The following is an 18,700-nucleotide window of genomic DNA, read 5'->3' on the forward strand; positions in this document are numbered from 1 at the left end:
GATTTATTGTCAGAAACCCTAAATGGGGGCACCAACTCCCCTGACACCACCAGAACAGAAGCCATGAAGAAAAAGTTCCAATCTGAAGGGTTGGGAGCCTTATGAGGGATGCAATTTAGATTTATTAAACTTGATTTTTCTAGATTTGATGGGGAAAATCCCACTAAGTGAGTATACAAGGCTAATCGGTATTTTTCCCTACACCCTATAGCATATCATCAGAAGATTTTGATGTCTTGTTTCTACATGGAGGGAGATGCGTTGGTCTGGTTCCAAGATGCAAAAGAGACTAACAGTCTCCACACTTGGAAGGCCTTCATTTAAGCATTGCAGGTCAGATTTGGGGTCTCATCCTATGATGATCCCATGGAAGCAATTACTAGACTGAAACAAACAACCACTGTGGCAGCTTGTATGACCCAATTTGAGGTACTTTCTAATTGCTTAAGAGGACTTTCTGAGAACTATAAGCTTAGTTGTTTCCTTAGTGGTTTAAGGATGAAATTAGATTGTCTTTAAGAATGCTAAAACCCCGCAATTTAAATTCAACCTTTAGATTGGCCAAAATCCAAGAAGGGTATGTTTATAGCTCTAGAAGAATGAGCAAGCCTCCGAATCCTTATATTTCACCCTCTCCATGGGCTTTTAGTGGGGGAGGGGGCTATGGTTCCTCTCATATGGGGGCTAGGACGGAATTTCTAGTCTCTAAAGGGTTTCCTTCTAAGAGCAGATTTCACATTCAAAATGGTAGTGCCACATAGATAAAGGAATGGAGGGACAAGGGGCTATGCTATTATTGCGATGAGAAGTGGAACCAAACTCATAAATGCAGAAAAGCTAAGTTGTATATCATGGAGGGCATGAAATTTGATCAAGAATGTGACAATGAATAAGAGGGGAGTGAGGAGTAGACACTAAAGAATGAAGGAATTGAAATACAGGATCTTGGGGTGAAGGCACTCGATATTTCCCTGCATGCTATTGCCAGTCCTACTAGCCCAAGAACTATGAGTGTTGGATAAAATTAGAGAGCAGGCCATATATAATTTTAGTGAATATTGACAGTACCCATAATTTTCTCGATCCAACCATCATTCCTAAGGCCCAATTGACTCCTAACTCAAAAGAACAAATAGAAGTTAGGATAGCTAATGGTGAAATGATTAAAGGTGTTGGGAAGCTGGAAGGGGCATGGATATTGTTGCAAAGGACTTGCTTATTACAGATTGTTTTTTACTACCCCTAGGTAGGGGTGTAAATTCAAACCGGAAAACCGGTCTGGACCGGTTCTTAGAATGTGAAAACCGGCCAGTTCCGGTTTTAGGATTTTTCGGATTGGACCGGACTGGTTGATAAAAAATAATATTTGTATTATTGTATATATAAGTTTTATACAAAATATTATATATATATATATTAATATATATAATTTTTATATCTTATGTATAATTAAAAATTTTTATGTGAAATTTTTATATATAATATATAATTATATATATTCATATATGAAATAATTTCTTATTATAATTTATAAATTATTACATAAAATGTTAATACTAAATCACTAAAATTTTATAACTAATACTAATAGTCTAATATAGACTAATGGCTATAGTTATACTTATAATTAATACTACAAGTTTTTACTAAAAGTTTATAACTAATATTAATATTAAATATATAGTTTATAACTAATACTAATATATAACTTATAACTATACCAATAGTCTAATATTAATACTATTATATAGTCTAATATATTAATAAAAGTATAAAACAGATTTTTTTAAATAAGTTTTTTTTTTTGTTTTTTTTATAAACAAATTTTTAATGACAAATTGTGAAACTTACATTTTAAAAGAACCAAAAAATCGGGCCAGACCGGACCGAAAACCGGTAAAACCGAAAGTACCGTTTTAGGAGGGTAACTGGTACGTAATCGATTTTGAAAAATACAAAACTGGTACATACCGATTCAGTCTTAGATTTTGTCCAAAACCGGACCGGACCGGTTACACTCCTACTCCTAGAGGGTTGTGATGTGGTTCTTGGCATGCAATGGCTGAGGAAACTTAGGCCTATTTTATGAGATTTTGATTCCCTTACTATGACTTTCATTCGGGGTGACGAGGCTATCACACTTGAGGGATTAAATCCCAGCCATTTACAGATGTGGAACTGTCCAAATTAAGTAAGGTTGAAAGAAGATGGGTGCTTCTCCAAATTTCAGTAAGAGGAGAAGAGAAGGTGTAGACATCAGTGCCTCCAGAGTTTGATGTGGTTTCGCAAGAATTCAGTGGTGTTTTTTATGAACCTAAAGGGCTGCCCCAAAAGAGAAATTGTGACCATCGTATTACACTCAAGGAAGGAACTACTCCTATTTCTGTACGGCCCTACAGGTACCTATACTATCAAAAGTAAAAAAGAGAAAAGATTGTGCAAGAATTATTGGTTGTTGGAGTGATAAGACTCAGCCAATCACCATTATTTCCTCCTACAGTATTGGTGAGAAAGGTCGACAGGAGTTAGAGGATGTGTATTGATTACTAGGCCCTCAATAAGGAGACTATCAAGGATAAATTTCCTATTTTCAATCATTGATAAGCTCCTTGATGAACTACATAGGGCCATTATCTTTTAAAAAATGGACCTAAGGTCAGTCTACCACCAAATAAGAGTCAAAGAGGAGGACATCCCAAAAACAATATTTAGGACTCATCATGGCCACTATGAGTTCCTAGTGATGCCTTTTGAATTAACAAACACTCTAGCCACATTTCAAGGACTAATGAATGAGGTGTTGCAGCCCCACCTAAGGAGGTTTGTAATTGTACTTTTCAATAATATTTTGATCTATTATAAGACTAAGGAGAAACATTTGGTTTGCTTAGCTACTGTGTTAAAAACGTTGGATGCGCATGTTCTTTTTGCTAAAAAGAGTAAATGTAAGTTTGGTTGCAAGGAGATAAAATATTTGGACATTTAGTTTCGGCTGAAGAGGTAAAGACAGATTCCACCAAAATTACAGGTATGACAAATTAGTTCATACCTAAAGCATCAACATTGGCAGCAATAAGTTGAAATTGTTGAGGCAATCCATCAATTGCATTCTGCAAAGCATCCTGATGTTGATGTTGGAGTTCCTAAGTGTGTTTCACAAAGGCTAAAGAGTTAGCTAGCTGATAGTAGCGAGTGCCAGTCCCCTCTACCATGGCTCAACAATGCTCTTGACAATACTAATAAATATAAACTAGAGACTAGAAATAATAAGCTAACCACTTCGAAGGGGTTAATTTCTCCAATGAAAAATTGTTCGATTTTCAACTTGCATTTCTTCCTTCCATAAAACTAAATAAATACAACTTAAATAACAAACGCCCCAAATAACAAGGAACAATCTAAAGTAATGGACTATTAGCATACAGATAATTCTACAAAAGTAATCAACACTTTAAACAACTCAATAACAACCAAAGTAATGGACTACTAAAGTGCACGTAATTCTGGTAAAATAATTGCCACTTTAAACAACCCAAACCATATCTTAAGGATAAAAATCTGCCATGGATCCTCAATGACTAAAGATTCAGAATACATATTATAACACAATTAGATTTATTTGACCACACTTAACTAAACTCAAACAAAGCTCAATTGGACTTAAACCAGACTAACCCAACAAGTGAAATTCCTCAACTTAACATGAATTGAGCAATGAACATGGCAATTGATAGCATTAATAGGAAGCTCATACCCATTTCCGAATATCACCAAGCCCTTTCATTCAGATATCTACCAAATTCCAGTGTCTTATGCTAACATAGTATGATAAACTTTCCAATAAATGATGAGCTTTAGAGATTGAAAGTATGCGTGTAAACAAGCAAAATTGAACCTGGATCCTGAATGCAGGAGAATTTTGCTGGAGTAACCACAAGTGTCGGTTACACTCCAACCTTGTATGCTCCAGACGCTTTTGCCTATCCCTTTCCTTCGAACTCCCGCCACCCAAATCAACTCTCTTCCACGTCAATGGGTGTAATAGCCTTATTGAATGAGAAATGGTTCAATAGTCAGAAGGGTTAATAGTATACAGTTTCCTTTAACTAGTCCATTACATTGGAAAATTATACCTAGATGGGCTTAACTAATTGATTTTAGTTAGTTAAGAGAAATGTAAAAAAAAAAAAAAAAAGGACTTAGTCACTTTTATTAGCATTCTAGAATAAAGTCATTTCTTGATTTTCAAAAGTTAGTTTCCCTGAACAAACCAAAAGCACAAGTGTATACGGGTTATGTTCATTCTTGAGTTGCAGTTATTGTAGGGAGTTAGTTTCTTAGAAGAGAGGTACTGACAATTGGAATAAGAGATTTTATTCTTGGGCAAGGTCGAAAGGAATGAGATTTAAAGGTTTGAAGAAGACTGTGGTTGTCATGAAGCCGAATCAAGACTTCTAGGATATGAAGGTGGAAGAACGCCAAAAGCCTTTGGACAACATGTTGCAGAACATAAATATACTTCTTGAAGCATTCAAAAATAATCAAGCACCAGTAACTAAAGAGGTGCATCGCAGAAAACTTGAGAACTCTACAGCGACTAAGGTTATGGGTGGAAATGGTGGAATGCTAATTCACTCTATCCAAGTTTGATGGGGGTGAACCCTTCTGGTTTGTTATATAAGGTGAATAATTATTTTGCTCTCTATCCTAATACTGGATTATCAGAAGATTATCATATTTTCATTTCATATGGAAGGGGAAGCATTAATTTGATTCCAAGATGCAGAAGAAACTGAAGGTTTTCCTACAATGGACTTTTTTGTGTAGGCTCTACAAGTTTGATTTGGCGACTTTACTTACGATGATCTTATGGAGGCTATTACGAGATTGAGACAAAATTCTTTAGTGGCAACTTACTAATCACAGTTTGAGGTACTTTCTAATCATTTAAAAGTGATGTTTAAGCAGTATAAACTAAGTTGCTTTCTTAGTGGTCTTATAGATGATATTCGTGCCTGTTAGAATGCTAAACCCAATTGCATGAAATTCAGCCTTTTGGTTTAGCAAAGATATAGGAAGGGTATGTGAATCACTCTAAGATGAGTCTTAGACCTATTGGTTATTATAATTTAACAGCTTCTTTTTAACCTCACAATGTTGGGAGTTCAGAGGTACTTCTTCATGGTTCCAATAAAGGTTTTAACATTAACGAGAAGGGAGTTACTCAAAAAAAAAAAATACATTACCAGTGAAGAAGGTAAGCCCAATTGAGATAAATGATCGTAGAGAGAACAGTCTATACTAATTTTGTGATAAAAATGGAATCCAAGTCACAGATATAAGAATGTTAGGCTGTATATCGTGGAAGGTATGGAATTATCACATTCTAAGAGTTTAGAAGGAGATGAGAAGTATCGTATAAAAAATGAGGTGGAATTGTTAGAGGACTTTAATTCAGATGTTGAAGGCCTAGAGATTTCTATGTATGCTATAACAGGGTTCTTCAGTGCTCGTAATATGAGAGTGGTGGGTAGATCAAGGATCAGAAATTAGTGATGTTGATAGATACTTACAACACACATAATTTCTTAGAACCTAGCATTACTACTATGGCTAACTTGTTGGTGTAAACTTCTTGTAAAACTGAGGTGAGAGTGGTGAACAGGGAGAAGATTAGAAGTATCAGCGGAGCTGAAGGGGTCGAATTCTTAGTACAAAGAAATCAATTTAGCGTTGATTTCTTCTTGTTAGATCTAGAGGATATGATGTTGTATTGGTTATTCAATGGTTGAGTACTTTGGGACCCGTCCTTTGGGATTTCTCATTGCTTACTATATCTTTCACCCTCAATCAAAAAGTAATTTTCCTGAAGGGTCTAACTCCTAGTAACTTGGACTGGGTAGAAAAGGAGTTAATTCAGTTGTCTAAAATGAAGAAAAAATGGTTGTTACTCTAGATTTTTTTCAATAAGCAATGACACCATTCCAAGAGACTTGGATCCGACAAAATGCCTTATTGCAGCAATTCAAGCGAGTATTTGAGGAACCAAAATGATTGCCTCCAAATAGATCACATGACCACCAGATCATTCTCAAGCAAGGAACCCAAGCAATCTCAGTCAAGCCTTATAGGTATCCTTATTACCATAAATCTAAGATTGAAAAAAATAATGCAGGAGCCTTTGGCTTCAAGGGTGTTTAGACCAAGCCAATCACCCTTCCCCCCACCTGTTTTACTTATAAGGAAGGTGGATGAGAGTTTGAGGATGTGTATAGATTATAGGTCATTAAATAAAGAAACCATTAAAGACAAATGTCACATACTGCAATTGTCGAGTTGATGGATGAACTATTTGGAGATACCATTTTCTCAAAATTGGACCTAAGATCTGGGTATCACCAGATTTGGGTAAGAGAATGAGACATTTCAAAAACAGTGTTTCATACACATCAAGGGAATTATGAATTCTTGGTTACAAATTTTGGCTTAACCAATGCCCCAACCACCTACCAAAGGTTAATGAATGAAGTTTTTAAATATTTTTTTGAGGAGATTTGTCATTGTCTTTTTCAATGACGTCTTGGTTTATAACAGAATAATGGAATATCATCTTCAACACTTAGTTGCAGTTTCAGATACACTATCTAAATACTAACTATTTGCTAATAAGTCTAATTGTCGGTTTAGTTGCTCAGAGATAGAAAATTTGGGTCATTTGGTTTCAGCTGAAGCAGTTCAAGTTAACCCATCTAAGATCAAATCGATACTTGATTGGCCTACACCTAAAACCTTGAAGTCCTTGGGGGGTTCCTAGATTTAACTAGCTATTACAAGAAATTTACCAGACATTGCTTTTAAAGAAGAATTCTTTTACATGGACAAAGCAAGCTACAATTGCTTTTGAGAAGCTCAAGTTGGCAATTTCTAGTCCTCCAATGTTAGTTTCCAAATTTTACAACACAATTTCTCATAGAGTGTGATGCTTCTAGATTCAGCATTAGAACTATGTTGATGCAAAATAACAAACCCTTAGCCTACCTTAGTGGGAAAGGCTTTTGGATCTTTTTACCTATGAGAAAGAACTGTTGGCATTGGTGTATGCAGTGAAGAAGTGGAGACCTTATCTCCTCGAGGGAACATTTGTCATTAGAATTGATCAGCAGATCCTCAAATTCTTGTGAGAGCAAAAGATAGGCACTCCTTCCCACCAGAAGTGGGTCATTAAGTTGATTGGTTATGACTTTACCATTGACTATAAAAGGGCAGGTAAACCAAGGTTACGGATGCCTTGTCTAGGAAGCATGAGGCAGATCAGACTCATTCTTTCAACTCAATCTCAATTTTGGATATTTTGTTGATCTCTGAATTGCATATAACTTATTTTACAGATCCCGATTTAATGATTCTCTAACATAAGTTACAATAAAATTAGTTGGCAGAGCAAGGTTTCGGTTGGTAAATGGAGTTTTGCTCAAGAATGGTCGTATCTATCTTTCAAAAAACTCCATCTTTAAACTTCATATTTTACACCATATCTATAGTAGTTCTATTGCTGCCTCCCAAAAATCTCTTCATAGAGCTAAGGCAAATTTTTATTGGCCTAGGATAATGAAGGATTTGAAGGGCTATATTAAGTAATGTACTATCTCTGTTACTAATGTGTGGAGAATGTGCACCCAGTTGGCCTGTTACAGTCTCTCACTATTCCTACCAGATGTTGGCTTAATAGTTCCATAGATTTTATTAAAACTTCATCTCTTTCCCATGGTTTTTTTGTGATTTATATGGTGGTTGATCGACTCAATAAATATGCTCACTTCCTCTAACTTATCCCTATACAGCTGCTAAGGTTGCTTAAGCTTTTATGCATCATGTTTTCAAGTTTCAAGTGATGTCTTTGACCATTGTTACTAATCGAGACCCTACTTTCACAAGCTCCTTTTGGAAGAAACTTTTCCGTTTCAATGGATTCATTTACATTACAATTCAGCTTATCCTCCTCAATTTAATGGTCAAATTGAGATTGTAAATAAGTTTGTCCAACAACACTTATGTTGCTCCACTGGTGATAGACCTAAAAAATGGACCCTATGATTTCTTTGGGTAGAATGGTGGTATAACATTAACTAACATTCTTCTAATTGCCTTACACCTTTTGAGACTTTATATGGAGTTCCACCTCTTACTTTCGTTCAGTATGTGTTGGGTACTACTCAAAATGGAGTTGTGGATGTCCAGCTCAAGTCGCGTGACCAACTCTTGAGCCTCTTAAGGAAGCATTGTTATCTACACAAGAGTCCATGAAAAATCAGTATGATAAGAGAGTTTGAGATTGGTGATTTGGTCTATCTTAGATTCTCAGGCCACAGAAATATTGACAGTAGAGTTTTTCCAATTACAAGAGTTATAAACTTTCCCCCCGCTAGTATGGACATTTTCATGTTATGGAGAAAATAGGCAATGTGCCATATCGATTGGAGTTGCCCACTGATTCCTCTGTCCATCCTATTTTTCACGTCCCTTGCTTTAGGAAACACTTGGGTCTTTCTATAGAGGCTACTTCTCATCTTCGTCCTTTGGATCGGCATGGAGATTTTTATTTTGAATTAGAGAAAGATGCTGTAGCGTCGTTTGATTGTGGTACATCACAAGCCTATGATGGAACTCTTGATCAAATGGAAAGGTGCTCCTGACGAAGAAGCAACCTAGGTTACTATCAAGAGGCTGCGTCTTCAATTTCTCGACGTTGTGGGCAAGGTCTTTTGAGGTGGGGGGAGGGGAGTAATGTAATAACCTTGTTGAATGAGAAATGGGCTCAATAGTCAAAGGGTTAATAGTATACGATTTCCTTTGGTTTCCTTTAACTGGTCCATTAGACAATTATATTGGGCTTGGCTTAATTGATTGATTGTAGTTAGTTAAGAGAAATGTAATGAAAAGGAAGTTAGTCTCTTGTATTAGCCTTCTAGAATAAAGTCATTTCTTAATTTTGGGAGGTTGGTTTCCTCAAACAAACAAGAAGTGTGTGTGAGTTGTTTTCATTCTTGAGTTGTAGTTATCGTAGGAGAGAGGTCTTGACATTGGATCATCCGAGAAGAACATTCTCCCGATTTGACTCGGTGACTCTACGTGGCCCTTTTTGATATCACAGAACAAAATATAAGGAAAAAAGAATTCAAAGCATGCCAATTGAAATTCGTGATGGAGAGTGGTTTTAGTGGAGGGAAAAAAGTCACCTTATTATTGGAGGAATGCACTTCGATATAGTGAAATGGATGATTATTGTTTGGTCAGATGGAAAATAGAAAAAGAGAGAGTTTTTTCACTTTCTTGACCAGAAAGAAATAGAGTTTTATCTCTCTTTCTCGATTGGAAATATAGAGATAATGGAATTCGAATAGGCAGGGCTTTTGGGAAGTTTGTACAAAGGAGCAGTCGACTTTGTGATTGCGATTCAAGTAAAAGCTTAACGTCACGCAGTAATAAGACATGTAATTAGATATTAGAAATAAGTTTATTGTAAAAATAAGTTATAAATAAGTTAGACACTAATATAATATAATAATATGCAATACTATAATATAATAACATGTAATTAGACGTTAGAAATAGTAGGTAATACTATAGTATGATAACAAGTAATTAGATACTATAGTAGAAGTCTAGTATAAAAATAAGTTAGATATTAGTATAGAAGTAAATCAGTAGTGGATGATTTAGTTTTTGTTTCTAATTTTCGGAAAATTTGAAATTTTTCATAAAAAATTCATTTTAAAAAATGTGCAAAACATGAAACTAAACAAAAAAAACTCAAATTTGATTTCTCTCCGACTCCATTCTTACAAGTTTGAGTTGGAGTCGGACTTCAAACTAAAGTTGGAGTTAGAGTCGGATTTAGGGAAATCCGACTCCAACTAGGGTGGTGCTCACCCCTATCACGCATCAATGATGGTGCTTCTTTTTTTCTGTTTTGAGTAAAATTTAATTAGACAAAATGTTTTAGCAATATAAGAAAAATTTTATAAAAATAAACTCACAAATTGATATGTCTTAATGTAGTACATATATAAGATTTTAAAGTTACTTTTATTGTAAAGTAAATCTAACGGATCACATGAAGTCACGTTAGTTTATGAATTTACTTTTATAAAATCTCTTTATGACTATGACACTTCTTTTAATTAAAACTATAAAAGAATTTGCAAAAAGTGGGGGTTGAGAATTTGCTCAAACTAGTTTGAGAGTAATATTAGATATAAGATCATAATGTTCAAGTCACATGCAAGAAATTTGTAAAAAGTGAGCTCCACATGAAAAAAGTTGACTTTTTCAAGTGTACCATATTTTTCTCAAATAAGTTACAATGAACTTTTTTTTTTTTTTTGATGGAATAAGTTACACTGAACTAACACGCCATAGATCTGCATAAGTCATTTTTCCTAAGTCATTTTATCTTTAAATTACCAAGTACCGGTGAATAAATGTTCAAACCTAACTTAAAGTGGTAAAAAATAGCGATATGTTATAATCTTACTTAATAGTAATATTTTAACGGAAGGAAGTTATTTGACTGCCAAAAGTAGTTAAAGAGTGTAATGTATAGGTTTAATAATTTGAAATATAAATTGCAAACATTGTGATGAATCAAACCTAAAAAATTTATCTAGCCTTTACTTTAACCATTTTGGATTTGAAACTTACCTTAACTCATCTCATCTCATCGTTATAATTTTTTCAAATTCTCACACGAAATATAATAAATAATTCAATTTTTTCAAATCTTAAAATAATGATAATATTAAAAATAATATTCTAACAATATTATATTCAACTCATCTAAAATCATTTCAACTCACTTCAACTTATCTCTGAATCCAAACAATCTCTTAAGGATTGGTTTAGATTCAAAGAAAAGATGTGATGGGTTTAGATAAAAGATGAAAATTGAAAAAAATATTGTTAGAATATTATTTTTTAATATTATTATTGTTTTGAGATTTGAAAAAGTTGAATTGAGATTTGAATAAGTGGAATTGTTTATTATATTTTGTGTAGAAATTTTGAAAAGTTGTAATGATGAGATGAGATGAAACATTTTATGAATCCAAAGGAGCCTAAGTGTACGTGAATAATCCAAAATATCAAGGGTATTTTTTAAAAAAATAAAACTACCGTTATTGTGAAGAATCAACTAATAATGGTCATAATTAATTGATCATTTACAATTTTTTATTTTCCCCTAATCTATATATGTATATAGAACTTTTCATGGAAAAGCCACCATCATTCGGGGAAAATTTAAAAAAAAAAAATGGTTGTAAATATTAAATTTTGTAAGTATTATAATGATAAAAGGTCCATACAAGCGTGTAAATCTGCATTATTATGAGAAATTAGGGAAAGTTTGGATAATAAATTGAGATGAGATAAAATGAAAATTAAAAGTTGAATAAAATATTATTAGAATATTATTTTTGTTTTGAGATTTGAAAAAGTTAAATTATTTGTTATATTTTATGTGAAAATTTAATAAAATTATAATAATTAAATAAGATAAAATGAGTTGAATTGATAAACAACCGCTTAACGTGTCACTTAGAAAGATTGGGCTAATTGAAAATTTGAAACCATTGAATACATATTCTTAGTTTCGGCTTTTGGTTTTGGGTCAGAGTGCTGTGAAATTCAATTAGCCACATTTGTGCTAATGATGATGGATTTAGGCCCTATTTGAAGCCCAATGTACGAATACCGAATGGCTAATACAATCAGAAATTGACGCACAGTTTTGCCTAATATTGAGTTTGGGCATGAAGTATTTTGAAAAACTCCATTATTATTTATTATTTTAGTATTATTTTTCACATAATTTTTATTATTATTTAATATTTTATTATTACTTTTTCATTACTTTTTTACTACTATTCACAGAATATCTGAGATCACTTCACTCCCACTTCCGACCTAATTTTCTAACTCTTTGATGTAAAATCTAAAATCTAATTGAAGTTAATAACTATAATTTCATATGATATTATTTTTTATATAAATTCTTTACTTAATTAAAAAACAAACTCATTATTTTTGTGATGTAGGATTTTTCCCACTTCGAATAAATATTGAGTCCCCAAAATATATGTTATAAAAAAACAATTGTTCCAGTCATCCCTATTCAATTAAAGTTATTTTCCATTATTTCTCCTTTTTCTCTCTCTCAAGTCTCCTCACTTTCACTCTAATTTCTTTGTGTCTTTTTGTTCCTAAGTTATTGTTTGGGGCCGTTCTCTAGCTTGTTTAGGGTAATCTTTTATTTTCTTTAATGGGGTAGTGAATAAATGGGTCAGGGTATTTGCATCACTTTGTTGTGACTAATTTGTAAATAAGAATAATACTAAATACAGTTATAGAATGTGTGAGTCCTGCATACCCTATTTGAAAAAAAAAAAAAGCTTACTATTAAAAAATTAATTTTTTTATATGAATTTATGGTTTAGATTTAGAGATGAGTTGAGATGGTTTGTGAATAGTAGAATAAAAGTTGAATTATTTATTATATTTTATATAAAAGTTTGATAAAGTTGTTTTGAGATTTGAAAAAGTTAAATTGTTTATTATATTTTATGTGAAAATTTGAAAAAGTTGTAATGATGAGATGAAATGAGTTAATGTGAGTTTTAAATACAAATGAAACTTAAATTTATCTATTTTTTTTAAAATTACGTGTACAAATCATTTCCCATTTACATATAATATAATCACTTTTTACCCATGAAATAAATAATTGGGATTTCTCACTTAACACTCAAAAAAAAAATAATAATAATAAAAACAACAAAAACCCTAATTATCTTTGCTGTAGAAACATCTGCAATGGAAGTGGAAGCAAGTCCACTTAATTGGCAATGAATGTCAGAGGAGTCAGGCGACGTACGTACGTTTATACAAACAAATAAAATAAATAAAAACATTCATGAGTAAAGCTCTGTCATCACGACAATACAAAATTATGATCCATCCCTCAAATTACACCCATTAGAAGAGATATTCAACAGATTCTCCACAATTAAAATTGGTGGAAATTAGTTATTAAAAATCCATCGATCTTAAAATTGATATGCACACTCATAATAGACAGTAACGAATTTAGTATTTGAATACATATCTTTAGATAAAATTTTTAGACGTTTTCTATATATTGATAGTGATAAAGACCCTTCCCAAACTCTTTGTATATTGTTTTATGCAATAATATGCTTGATTAGAAATATATATGGGGAATAACTTCACGAGTTGATCGAGATGAACTGTTTATTATTATATGTACGTAGGTCCACATAACTACAATTATTCGGATTGGCCACCTTGGGTTAAACTAATTTTAATTTATTTTGATGAATATATTTGGAAAATAAATTATTAATTATATATATATATATAATATCCCAATTTCATCTAGATATTTGGGTCAGATCATGCATTATTTTTAATTTGGGAAGCCTCCTTTGTTGACGAGCAGTGAAGCTGCTAGCTAGCTAGCAAAGCACACGGATGGCGTGGTGATCATGATGGCTTTGTAGGTGTTGAAACTTGAAACTCTGAAAAACAAGTTTTTAATTAAATGGCACTACTCATTTGCTCGATATAAATATAATTTGCATTTAAATAATGGCCTGTTTTCACCGCTGGATCATCGTACAAGTACTTTATCTGAAGCTTTAAAATGAAAATTAGCACGTGCACAATGGCCTGCAACATTTACATTGAGATGCTAAGCAGAGGCCATGACATAATTTTAAATAATACGTTAAATTTATTATATTATAAAAATAATTTTATAATTTGATATATATTATCAAATCACGTCAATTTATATTTTTATTTTATTATTAAAATTTTATCGTAACTAAAGCACTTCTCTAAAAACGTGTGTATGTGTGTGCATAGAAGTAGCTAGTGTTGGGGGTCATTTTAGACGTACACATGACGTATAAGGAGTCTCCGGCCGGTGTAGTTTAAAACTGATTCAGGCTTTTTTGTTACCGAATCAAATACTATGAGCCAAGAAAAACAAATTTTCAATCAGATGCTCAAAGCTACGCACAATGAAATTCTTGGTGCATGCTGATAAGTGGAAAGACAACCGCTTGGCGCTTAAGTTCCAGCTATCAAATTAATTAGTCAATGTTACAGACAATTACAGATTAACAGTTTATAAGAATATTGCCATGATTATATATATAATCAGTTAGTTGACTTGGGCAGTAACTTTGAACTCCATCATGAATAAGTTTATATATATCCATATTCAACTAGGCTCCTAATTAAGCCTAGCTAGCAAGTTTGACTATATATGACACGTTATGGATCCATTTACTCCCAACCTCAATGAAAATGACTAGTACTACCTTGATTAGTGGGTTTTAATTTGATTAATTGTTGAAACAAATATAAACATCGATTAAACTCATTCTTTCTATTATCTTATATATATTTTTAGAATAAATGATGATTTCACGTGATATTAAAGCAGATCAAGTCGTTCAATTAATTACTATATACTCAACGTATATAATAGACTTATTTATCTAAAGGAGTCTGACCTAGTACACGTGACATGAATATTAGGTTATTTGTAAATTTTTTGTAATTTCTAAATCTGAAAATATTTATAATTTTTTTTTTTTTATCTGGGGAGGGGTAATTAAATTAGAATGATGTGCGATACAATAGCATTCGTACTAGGAAATGCCATTTGATGTTGAATAAATCCAAAAAGGGATTGGAAAAGGATGATGATATATTATGAGTGGAGGGGCCGGGAAGCTCCAATTAAAAACAACACGTACGTCAAGTTTAATTTATATGATATAATATGATGATCAGGTAGTAGTACCATTGAATCTGGACTTAGGGTATCTTAATTTCTACATTAATGTGTTAGCTAGTCATTCTTCTATCAAATCAATCCATGTACGTTTTCCATACACATCGCAATCAGCTTAAATATTATACTATTTCTTGAATTATTTTTAATTATTCTCATAGCAAAAACATTATTACTACGTATAAAGTTCCCTTAATTCGTCATTGTTTTCGTCATCCTCGTCGTAATATTCCTTTGTCGTCGTCATAGTCACGATCCTATCGATCGCAACGTGCCCGCCTTCTGATTATAGTTTAATCAGTACTGTACGTACGTAGTCTTTCGACAAAAATAACCAGATGGTGGTCATGAAAACATACATTCAGGCCGTAGAGATCAATGTCTTCACTGAATCAGGAAAAATATATATTAAAATAAAATCTTGTAACGCTTGATAGATACTTATATATATATATATATATATATATATATATAATCACTAATTTTATGATTCTCCACAAAACCCTTCAAAAACTAGTAAAAATGGTAAACATTACATGCATGGCCAAAACAATGGTCCTGTCCTGGCTGCAAACATGTAGACACATGTTAGAAACCCAGAAACACAGTGCAGGCCGCCCAACACGTGCTATAACCACGTCATCAACTGTGATCTGATCTTCCAAGTGTGAAATCTAAGTAAGAAAGCTGAAGATAAAAGGACAACATCAGCAATGGGACAATCAAATCAAATGCACGTATCATTAAACTAATATTTCCGGCCAACTATATATATATATATATGATCTATATGAGCTTGGACCTTTTGCCGGTGGAACAACACGCTCGTCCAAAAATGATTTAAAGAAAGAGTTCTATCTGTTTTAATAAATGATTAAATGGTCCGAATGTAGAGTTAGAAACCAACATAGACACGCATGCTTTATGTAAACTGCAAAGACTATAGGGAACACAGAGACATACTTTATCCTTACAACACTTACTTTTTTACCTTAAAATATCATGCTTTGCACCAAGGCGTGCTTCTAAGTGATGAGACATTGGTGCGCGGTCCTCTTTTTCTTCTTGCTTTGGCAGCTTCTTGATCTGTACGTACATCCTTAGGCGCTAGTACTGCATGAACCATATCTTATTGTGGTCGTTCTTCAAAAGAACAGTCGAAGCATAATTCCCATATGGCCGGCCGTTTCTTGCTAGGTAGCTCTTTGAGCTCGTCCCTAGTCGTTGCTTTCTGATTTATGATAAAAAGGAGAAAGAAAGCGAATCTTTACATATATGTCAACTTCGAGGTAGCATGTCATGGGAAAGAACGATCATTTCCTCAGGCCTCCTCTCTCTCTCTCTCTCTCAATTTGTCGGATCATTACAGCATGCACTTGAACATGATGCTTGTATGATCATTTGGATTATATCATATTCTTTTTGTCACACGATAAGTTTTTTAAACATTTATTTAAAAGGTTAATGTTTTACGATTTTTCTTTTCCATTAACACTACTGTTTGTCCTATATACATGTAACGTGCAACCCATATATATGAAAATATTAATTTAAAATTTACACGATCGACTTTCTATTTTTTCCCTACCACCTTTAAAATTAACCTTTATCCTATCATGTGAAAAGTTAAAAACACTGATAATATTTGAAAGCTTATGTTAAATATCAAATGCATCATGATCACTTTTATAGAACCTTACTTCTGCTAGCTTAAGATCATCATGAAACTCGATCATTATATGACAAACGAAGTGAAATTTTCTAAGCCAATGTCGTCGAGCAAGATACTGCAAACAAAAGTTGGTGGCTTACTTCTGCTACGTTTGAACATCATTTGATCACTCAAACTCATGAGTAGACACTTAATTGAGTGAGATCTGACATTTTAGGTATTGGGATTTGTCGTTCAATCGTAATATATAGTTTTCTACAACAAGTCAGTTTTCTATGTATTTTAAGGTATGCAACCGTATTGGATGAAGAAGCTTTATATATGCATGCGAGATACAATATTGGATTATTTGAAGTAGTCCGATGCCGCTTGATGTATTTTACAACTCGATTATCCATTAATCTAGCTAAGCAAGCTAGCTGGTCAAACAAATCATAAAAATTTTGCACCTAACATGTGTAGTACTATACCTCTTTGGAAGAAAAATATATACGTACGCATGATGGCGTGCCGGTGAAAGAGGTCAAAAATAGGATGAGAAGAAAAAAGGGTTACAAACATGATATGTTTGGGTCAAAGACGCTTCAGATAGAGGAGGAAGAAGAAGAGGAGGAGGAGAAATTTGCAGCATTTAAATTAATATATTATCTATCCATCAATTGAGAGAGACAGAGAGAGAGAGAATGTGCGTGTTTTTGCTGTACATCCATGGAAATGAACACCGGCTAGCTAGTGGGAATTTCAAGACCACAAACCCCGAAAACCCGCCTAGCTTTTGACAAAAAGACCACGAAACTATGGATGGTGTCGTTTTCCCTTTTCTGCATGCAGCATTAATGATTGTACGTGTGTTTAAGTCCAGATTCTGAAGCCTCCATTTTCGTTTTTTTTAGGAAAAAAAAAAAAAACACTCGATCCCTTTGAGTTAACTTGATTTCTTTGAGTATTCCCCTAGCTAGCTAGCTTATAAATTAAGCTTAGGATCGATGATCATCAAGCCATGCTTTTATGTATTGGTTATAAGATCTTCATGCATATCAAGTACTACTACCACTGCACTCAAATTGATGTATATGAACATTGAAGGGCGACAGATGATGCATCTTATAGCTAGCTAGAAGCAGGAAAGGTACTTAATGGTGCGTCGGTCGATTGGAAATTAATAATGATCCAATTATAACTATATAGACATGCAGGAAAGGTACTCACACAATTGAAAACATCCCCTTTCTGATCTAAGTGGGTTCTAGCTAGCAAGAAATCTGTAAAATGGTCGTTTTTTCTTTTATTTTGTTGTACCATATATATTTCTGTAATTTTCTAATCATTTTATGGTCAATAAATTAAGACGGCCATTTACAGTGGACTTTCAAAACCAGCGTCGCGCGTCTTTATGTCTTGAAATAGTAAAAAGGTAAATTCTACTTCTAGGAAGTTCAGTTTACGATGTTAGTTGGATTATGTGAACATCATCTTCTGCCTTCTTGTGCTACATTAATTATATATAATTCTTACACAAGTTGGACATTTGTGAGTGAAAACTTGTTTAATTTAAGATTCCTCGGTTCAAGATTTTTTTTTTTAGTTTTTATTCGAGGTTGAAGGGTGTCATCATTTTATGAAATCACTATATGAAATAGACTTTACAACAATGATCGAACATCTTATGCTATCTGAAAATTTGCAGTATTGTAATATTCATTTTATGTGTTTGTTTCTCTCAAGAGTTTGAGATAATCTTTTTCAAGATTCTTGTCCCACATACTCTAATGGGAGTTCGCGGCTTTCACTTGGCTTAATTAAAGAGTGGTTTGAATTTAGAGATGAGTTAAGATAGGTTAAGATAGTTGGTGAATAGTAGAATACAAATTAAATTATTTATCATATTTTGTGTGAAAATTTGAAAAAATTGTAATGATAAAATAAGATAAGTTAAGGTCGGTTTTGAATGCAAATGAGGCCTGAAAAATAATACTTAGTCCCTTTAAAGTTATCGTTTTGGTATTTTAATTTTTTTTTAATGATTAAAGAAATGACTATTAGTAAAATTATGTATTTTTTTTTAATGGTTAGAAATGTTAAAAAAATGTTTAAAGAAAGAAAAAGAAAACTCAAATACACTAGTAGTGGACACGCCCTAACGA

The 18,700-nt window shown here is 33.0% G+C and overlaps 1 protein-coding gene and 1 long non-coding RNA gene across 2 annotated transcripts in view; one reads left to right on the forward strand and one right to left on the reverse strand.

Annotated features, from left to right (window-relative positions):
• LOC121246207 (nuclear export mediator factor NEMF) overlaps positions 1 to 16,229 on the reverse strand; it is a 33,568-nt gene extending 17,339 nt beyond the window's left edge. The window contains exon 1 of the mRNA XM_041144265.1: positions 16,215 to 16,229. The gene's annotated coding sequence lies outside the window, so the exon portion shown is untranslated. The remainder of the gene's footprint in view (positions 1 to 16,214) is intronic.
• On the forward strand, positions 1,831 to 15,416 carry LOC121246211. Its single transcript, XR_005937080.1, has 3 exons — positions 1,831 to 2,041; positions 5,410 to 5,411; positions 15,402 to 15,416. It is a non-coding gene; the product is annotated as an uncharacterized LOC121246211 (long non-coding RNA).
• Positions 16,230 to 18,700: the final 2,471 nt, after the last annotated feature.

Source organism: Juglans microcarpa x Juglans regia, chromosome 1S (genome assembly GCF_004785595.1).
Source record: "Juglans microcarpa x Juglans regia isolate MS1-56 chromosome 1S, Jm3101_v1.0, whole genome shotgun sequence".
In the NCBI taxonomy this organism is placed as follows: domain Eukaryota; kingdom Viridiplantae; phylum Streptophyta; class Magnoliopsida; order Fagales; family Juglandaceae; genus Juglans; species Juglans microcarpa x Juglans regia.